The sequence below is a fragment of the Eretmochelys imbricata genome, chromosome 5, assembly GCF_965152235.1.
Source record: "Eretmochelys imbricata isolate rEreImb1 chromosome 5, rEreImb1.hap1, whole genome shotgun sequence".
NCBI lineage: Eukaryota > Metazoa > Chordata > Testudines > Cheloniidae > Eretmochelys > Eretmochelys imbricata.
In genome coordinates this window covers 33,865,356-33,873,425 of record NC_135576.1, presented here as the reverse complement: position 1 = coordinate 33,873,425, position 8,070 = coordinate 33,865,356, and positions in this window count along the sequence as shown.

The window sequence follows — 8,070 nt, the reverse complement described above, 5'->3', positions numbered from 1 at the left end:
TGCAGAGACGTGGCTGCAGGTGCAGGCTGTAGGAACTCAGGCACAATATTCCATCTGACACACTGTCCTTCTGGCTTCACTCACTTCATGGATATAGAGGAGGGTGGTGCTTACTCTGGAGCCAGTTCTTTTCCAATCCTGCCTAACTCTTCTCTTCCCAGGGGAGGGAAGGTTGAGGCAACTTCAGGCTGAGTGGGCTATGTTTTTCCCAGCAAAGCCAACCTCACCCTTTCTGCCTGGCTCCTCTCCTGTCGGGTGGAGAGGAGACTGAATGACCCCTACAGAGACTGGGCTTTGAGGGAAATTGTGTCCTGCCTGCAGAGGTCCCCAGTGAGAGACTGGATAAGGGGATGAAGCAGAAGACACAGGCCCTTCCTTTTGCCTCTGTTTTTTCTTGGCCTTGCCCCTCCCCCTACAACCTGAGAGGACTCCAGCCACCACCAGTGCCTCACAGAGGTGAAAGCAGAGCTGAGGGGACAATCTCCCACAAAATCCAATATAGTTGCATGATATGACTGGGAATTTGATACATTACTGAACCAAATTGTTTGTCTAAAAATTTGAAATAAAGTTTGCAATTTCCCTCAGAAAAGCTTTGCAGAAAGGCCTGGCTGAGCTCCTAGAGAACTTTAGGAGGTGAGGCATTCCCCTGCTGCCAGTGACTGACAAGTCTGGCTCTGCCCCCAAGCTGCAAGTATCATGAAGAAGAATAAATTTTTTTGAATCAAACTTCAATTGTACAAAGTAGAGAGATTTATAAGGAAAGCTGCAAGTCCATCCCCAATGCACCCCACTGTTTACAAAACATTTTACTGCTCAGAAACCCACCAAATCACAAGGGGGCTATTTTCTGATCTCACCAATACTGGTTTCACACCACCATAAATGGAATGAGTTCAGAGGAGTTATTCCTGATTTACTATTTTCAGTTGGATTGGGCTCAATCCCCAGGAACCAGGTTCTGCTCAATTACAGAACCATAAATCCAAAGTAACTTGGTTTCAGTGAAGTTAATCTGCACTTACACAGGTGTAATGGAATGGAAGGGAGAGGGAATCTGGCTCAAAGGGGTGACCTATGGCCAGAAAGCCTTAACTCAGAATTGCTTTGCTTTTTTTGACATAAGGTACTGTAAAGTGTTAATTATTTTAAGGCTTATTGTGTATTTCTCCTGTTCCTGATATAACACTCAATTTAGAACAAAGTCAGCTCTGTCCCGAGCATTCTTGTTGTTTAATGCAACACTTCACAAACAAATTGCAAATGCTGAATCATGAACCTGGGTTATTGTAAACTTTATACAGCTGAATAAGTGGGTTTCTTATTTAATAGTTTATTTTCTGATATTTCAGTGGAGTTTCTCCACATATTAAAAATTTGGCTTGGCAGTTAATTGTTTTAATGGTTATAGACACATACTAGACTTAGAAATGCTGTATGATTTTGGATGTTGTATGGTGCAGGAGCTTAGAGAGAATTCCCCTCTCCAAACTCCATGAACAATACCTCTTGCCTCAGACCTGAAGAACACTACCAAAGGATTCAAAACCATATATTCCTTCAGTATGATTTATCAGTGAAACTGTGTTACATTATGTCATTTAAAGGGTGTATAATGGCAACATATCCTCAGTTTTTATGTCCAGAAAACAAAGTTATTCTCAGGTACTATCCAGACTTTCTCAAATGAGGTTGTCAGCAGTGTTTAAAAAAAAAAAAACAACAAACACTTAGTGAAACATTTTTTGTATTCTTTAGAAAAAGCCCATTTGGCCACACAATATCAGCGTGCCCTTTAACCAAAATAATGAAACATTCAACAATTGACTAAAAGTGCTGTACTAAGCAGAGAATCTGATTTGGGACATATGGCTACTGCCTGTAATGAACTGTATGTTCTTGTGTCAAAATTACAATGTTTCTCAGTTTGTTTTACTTCACATAACTGGTTAAAAGCGGAAGGCAATAATGACTCATTTGCATTCAATTAGAAAAATAATTTGGATCAGCTGTATTCAGCATTACTTACATATGCTTATTGCAACAGGAAACTAAGTCATAGAAGAGGACAACTGCTTCATTGAATAGGCATGCTAAGGATTTTGTAATCTTACGTAACACTGGAAAACTGAAATCTCTCTGAGTAAACAGTACTTTCACAAATTTTCTTCACTTTTTCTTTACTTAAACATGCTTTTGCTAAGAAGAGTTTTACTGTATGGAAATACATGATTTCCTAATACTTTAGAAGGGTAACTTTATACATATTACATATAAATACACATTTTTAAATGAAGCCTAGATAGCCATACATAGTTTACAACTGCAAGTTTAAGAAGCAATTTACTGTTCAAAATTATATATTTGTGTAAATTTAGGCAGTTTTCAAAAATTTCAAATATCTGTTCAGTAAAAACCTGCTTACTTTCCCCTTCCTTGATTCCTCCCATGCATCCACCAGTTCTGGTGCTTTGAGAAAGTACATGAATTCCAAGAGTTTCTTACAACATGAGGTCTGTGGGCATGATTCTGTACTTCACCAAGGAGCGCAGCCAATGGCAAGACTGGTGGCCAAGATTATAAAAAATCCTTATTTTAGACACCTAAATAAGCATTCAGGGCACTTGGCATTTTTTTTAAAAAAAGGTGTTATACCTAAAGGAGGATTTAAGAGGTATAACTTTAGGCACCCATTTTTTAAAATCTTGGCTTATCAGTTTAAATAAATACATTGATGCATTGGTTTGTAACATACATTTTTCTTCTCTCTTTTTTGAAGGAAGAGTGAAATTATTGCAAAAATCCATATGTAACATGTAATATTGAGGTTTCAAATGTATATGAATGAAGCGTCAGGAATTTCAAAAGTCAAGATTCCCATAGCAATGTTAATTCTGACACTTTAAACCCTCACCATAGAAAAACATCTCAGAACACAAAAACAACAAGGAGTCTGGTGGCACCTTGAAGACTAACAGATTTATTTGGGCATAAGCTTTCGTGGGTAAGACACCACTTCTTCAGATGCAACCCCAACTAAATCATCTCAGCCAGGGCTTGCCCCATATCACCCTAAAACACATATCACACTATTATTTAATTGTATATTGTCAGATACAATAAAATTAAATATTTAAATAAAATAATGTGACGGGCTTAGTGTTTCTTTGAGAAGCTTTAATTCTGAATTTCTGATTTGTGTGCTTTTATATTCTAACCATTAATCAATTGATATAGTCTTTTTAGTAATGAAGAAAACACGTGCTTTGACAGGATATTTCAACTACTGTAAAAGACCATCATGGAATGCAGAAATATTAGAGCAATGACTTTTGAAAGATAGTTGCATTATCAGCATGCCATAGTTTGATTTCCATTGTGTCTTAGTTTGTTACAATTGTCTATTTGTCTGGAATGATATTTTTTTCTTTAGCTCATTGCAAGTTTGGCTTATGTTTTTTGCAATTTACTCCTCTGTGGAATGACAAAATATGCTGGCATGAGCAATAACCAAAGATAATGTAGTTAAACATAATGGTACATGTAATAAATCCAAGCAAAGCAAAACTGAAGTTAGCCTAAGTTTTAGCTTTCCTTTTCTCCTCACTGTGCCAAAACTTTGCAGATAAGGGTGATTACATTTTCCATTTCACAATATCACTTACTGGACTGATTTGTTTTAAATTATCCATTAAATCGTGTAGTGAAGTAATATACTGCTAAAATCTGGAACTGTGCTCTTATCTTCCTGGCAGCCTTTAAGTTTCATTTCAACTTCCAGAATTTTAAGACTTGAAGGGGCCTTGTTATAATATGAAATTGTTCCATGGAAGAAAAAGTATAGATATCACCAGACTTCAGAATTATTTAGCATGCTGAAGAATGTTGTTCTTTAAAAGTGTCAGTTTTACAAAATAAGTGTCTAGGCAAAATTAAATTAAAAATTAAGCACAGTTTCAACTCTATGTCTACATTTCAGGGAAGGAAAGATCAGTTTTAAAGGAAGCACCAAATACTCTCACAATATAACCCTTGTTGATAGTCTCAGGAGAGTGGCTGAGGACGAATGGACATGGGGAGTTACGTTTATATGAGATGCTGTAACAATATGGCTGAGGCATATCAGTGGGATGATGAGGGGAAAGTTTTCCCAGTCATTGCCCTGTGTATGACCAGGACAACCATTGCCAGAGCTGTCAAATTGGCACAATTTAGTAGCATTAAAATGAAATTTTGACATTTGTTTTATTCGGTATTGTTGCTCTAAATGTACAAGTAAAATGGACAAGTAAATTGGCACTCTATCACACTGAAGAGTTTTCATATCCACCACTGTGCTGCTGCCTTCTATCCCAACCCAATACACCTGAGTTGACTCCTTCTAAAGCTGGACATTTAGCATATTCTACTCTAATCTAATACAAATCATTTCGCCCAGTGAACTGTGATACTCTTACTAGGAAGGTTGCCTGTGCCGTTGAATCAAGTCACACAACAATTAGAAAACGTTTTTTCTACAACTTTGCACAGGTAGCAAGTTACCATGCACTCATCCAAATAGCACTCTTGCAAAAAAACAATGAGTGGAAAAATGTGCAAGACATGGTATGGATTTAAGTAGGAAATTGTCACTTTATTTAACATTGGGAGGGGCATTATGTGTCCTGTGTCCCACTCTGTCAAACTAGGCATTTAACTGGGTCCATGTGACATTAAGGACTCCCACCACACAACCAATAACTTTGGAGTAGAGCACTCTGTGCTCACTGTAGGACTCAGGTTGCCTTTGAATCTTCTCCAACTCCCCAACAAGGGAACAAGGGTGGAGGTTCCCAACAGAGGAACTCAGTCTGCAAAAGACTTCAGATTTCCCTTTTTCTCATAGGAAAAAGGCCAGCAAAATCCTGGGTCTCATTTACCTCTGGGTACTGTTCCATTTTATCCTTGAAACAGGTTCATCAGTGTGAACCTTTTAGTTCACACCAGCAGGGCCTATACAGGACAGTTAGAGCTCTACATATTAGAGCACTTTACAAATCACACCCTGGTAGACTGGTCTACAGCACTGTGAAGACAAGCCCTTAGGAATTACGTCCAGAAGGAGTATTAAGATGACTTAGTCTGATCTCCTGCCTTAACTTCACTTAATTTTTTGGACATCTAATCGGATCACAGCAGAAGGTGGGATGGGAAGACTCTGATTCCCCAAAAGGGTCATGACTTTATGATGGAAACTCACCTATATACACTATGGCATTTGATAGAACAAGTTCTCTAATTTTCCTCTCTTCAAGGCTATCTGTCTCCTGAGCTGTATCAGCTACTGCATTTGAGTCTGGGATTGAAGAAGGAGCACTTTTCTGAATTTACAACAAATGTGAAGGACTTTGGAAGTACTGTAGTGAAAATTTCCTGCCAAACTCCCTTTCAACATTAGTATCCTTGGATGGTCAAGGAAGGTGCCATAATCTCCAGATGTAGAGATTATGGCACTTCAGCACCAATAGCTATTAATAATCTTTGACGGAATGTTGTTTGGGATAGCTGAGGAATGGTCATTATAGAAGATGTATCTGTTTCCACAAAACTGGTGTCCAATTTCAGGATCGGACATGTGATAGAGAATGAACAAAGTAGCATACGGAAGGGAGTCTGAGCCAAAGAAGGCAATTCTTCAGTCTTCCTGAGGCTAATATGGCTGCTGATGGAATCTATAAAGTTCTTAAAATGTCACTTTTGGACATATAAGACTAATGAATTCCACAACTTCACTGATGAATGTGACTCCACACTTGGTATGTCTAATCAAGAACTTGTTGGGACAAGGCAGCCATCCTTGATCAGTCCAGTGACTTGACTCTGTGATTGCAGAGCCATTGGCCATTATCTTTGAAAACTCGTGGCGAACCGGGGAAGTCCCGGATGACTGGAAAAAGGCTAATGTAGTGCCAATCTTTAAAAAAGGGAAGAAGGAGGATCCTGGGAACTACAGGCCAGTCAGCCTCACCTCAGTCCCTGGAAAAATCATGGAGCAGGTCCTCAAAGAATCAATCTTGAAGTACTTGCATGAGAGGAAAGTGATCAGGAACAGCCAGCATGGATTCACCAAGGGAAGGTCATGCCTGACTAATCTAATCGCCTTTTATCATGAGATTACTGGTTCTGTGGATGAAGGGAAAGCAGTGGATGTATTGTTTCTTGACTTTAGCAAAGCTTTTGACACGGTCTCCCACAGTATTCTTGTCAGCAAGTTAAAGAAGTATGGGCTGGATGAATGCACTATAGGGTGGGTAGAAAGCTGGCTAGATTGTCGGGCTCAACGGGTAGTGATCAATGGCTCCATGTCTAGTTGGCAGCCGGTGTCAAGTGGAGTGCCCCAGGGGTCGGTCCTGGGGCCGGTTTTGTTCAATATCTTCATAAATGATCTGGAGGATGGTGTGGATTGCACTCTCAGCAAATTTGCGGACGATACTAAACTGGGAGGAGTGGTAGATACGCTGGAGGGGAGGGATAGGATACAGAAGGACCTAGACAAATTGGAGGATTGGGCCAAAAGAAATCTGATGAGGTTCAATAAGGATAAGTGCAGGGTCCTGCACTTAGGACGGAAGAATCCAATGCACCGCTACAGACTAGGGACCGAATGGCTAGGCAGCAGTTCTGCGGAAAAGGACCTAGGGGTGACAGTGGACGAGAAGCTGGATATGAGTCAGCAGTGTGCCCTTGTTGCCAAGAAGGCCAATGGCATTTTGGGATGTATACGTAGGGGCATAGCGAGCAGATCGAGGGACGTGATCGTCCCCCTCTATTCGACATTGGTGAGGCCTCATCTGGAGTACTGTGTCCAGTTTTGGGCCCCACACTACAAGAAGGATGTGGATAAATTGGAGAGAGTCCAGCGAAGGGCAACAAAAATGATTAGGGGTCTAGAACACATGACTTATGAGGAGAGGCTGAGGGAGCTGGGATTGTTTAGCCTGCAGAAGAGAAGAATGAGGGGGGATTTGATAGCTGCTTTCAACTACCTGAAAGGGGGTTCCAAAGAGGATGGCTCTAGACTGTTCTCAATGGTAGCAGATGACAGAACGAGGAGTAATGGCCTCAAGTTGCAGTGGGGGAGGTTTAGATTGGATATTAGGAAAAACTTTTTCACTAAGAGGGTGGTGAAACACTGGAATGCGTTGCCTAGGGAGGTGGTGGAATCTCCTTCCTTGGAAGTTTTTAAGGTCAGGCTTGACAAAGCCCTGGCTGGGATGATTTAACTGGGAATTGGTCCTGCTTCGAGCAGGGGGTTGGACTAGATGACCTTCAGGGGTCCCTTCCAACCCTGATATTCTATGATTCTATGACTCTCAGACACTACCAAAAGACAACTGAGCAGGAAAGATGGGTTACTGAGGCAGGAGGAGACATTTTTAGGAACTGGGAAAGGGCACTCAATGGGGCAGGTTCCAAGTAATTCCAAGTAATATCCAAATGAGCCCAAGTTTAACCAACGTCAGTTCTCATTACAAACCCCCTTTTTGCAAAAGCCTTCCTGCAATAATGAAATCTACAGAACAAGGAAGAAGGAAAATATTTATGAGGCTTAATTGTAACACTAATATAAATTTCTGTACTCGAATGCATAGATACATGGTGACTTAAAAAAAAATCAGTGGAGAAAGACCATGAGAGCTCTCATGTACCATCAACACCAACTGGAAACAGAATGTGGTAGAACAGGACCAAAATCCTTATTTTGATTGCATTTAGTTTTTCAACAAGGATTTTGATTTTTTTGAACAACTGAGGCATTAAAATGAAGAAGGGCTTTGGTTAAATGTCAGTTATGGACTAGATGGAATCAAATCTTAGAATCAAACCTCCTGAATCAAAGCCTAAAGCTATTTTTTGTAAGAGGTTGGTAACAATTCTTTGTAACATAATTTGAACCTGATTCTCAAAATGGTTTTTAACATGCTGAATTTTGAGCGTTAGACCCAAATAAATATGGCTACCACAATTCACCAGAAATGTTTGATATACCAACAACGTGTGCATGGTTTGGCCCAATACTTTTTCTAGCTA